Source organism: Sinocyclocheilus anshuiensis, unplaced genomic scaffold (genome assembly GCF_001515605.1).
Source record: "Sinocyclocheilus anshuiensis isolate Anshui unplaced genomic scaffold, SAMN03320099.WGS_v1.1 scaffold1170, whole genome shotgun sequence".
Lineage (NCBI taxonomy): Eukaryota > Metazoa > Chordata > Actinopteri > Cypriniformes > Cyprinidae > Sinocyclocheilus > Sinocyclocheilus anshuiensis.
In genome coordinates this window covers 2,935,988-2,936,458 of record NW_015538055.1, presented here as the reverse complement: position 1 = coordinate 2,936,458, position 471 = coordinate 2,935,988, and positions in this window count along the sequence as shown.

Sequence of the window (471 nt, the reverse complement as noted above, 5' to 3'; positions counted from 1 at the left end):
ATTCCATCACATTATTTTGACAGTTAAAGTTTTGGGCGGGTTTTTGTGAGCTTTTGGGCTGGAAATTGACCATCCAATCTGGCAACACTGGTGCTTGTTGCCATTGTGTCGACAGGTGCGGGGGAAGACAAGAATGTGTCCGATTAAGCGATTGAGGTGTTTTGTTGTTGGATGTAATAATGAATAAAGCAGTCGTCATTTACTCCCGACATCTGAGCCCCACTGAAGACGCAGAGGATTAACGTTACTTTCATTTTTGAAAGGAATGCGCAGATCCCCGATCTGCCTAAATGCTTTTAAGTTTGCGCGAATCATTCGTGATCCAGCTTCATCTACAGAAGAAGTGAGTATACGGGTTTTTTATGAATCTTTGCAAATTGCCTTTCCTAATATGTGCTAGTTAGCAAGTTTCGCGGCTGAAGTTTACAGTCTGCCCGTCACCCCAAGGAAGGGAGGGGCGGTGTCAGCAGA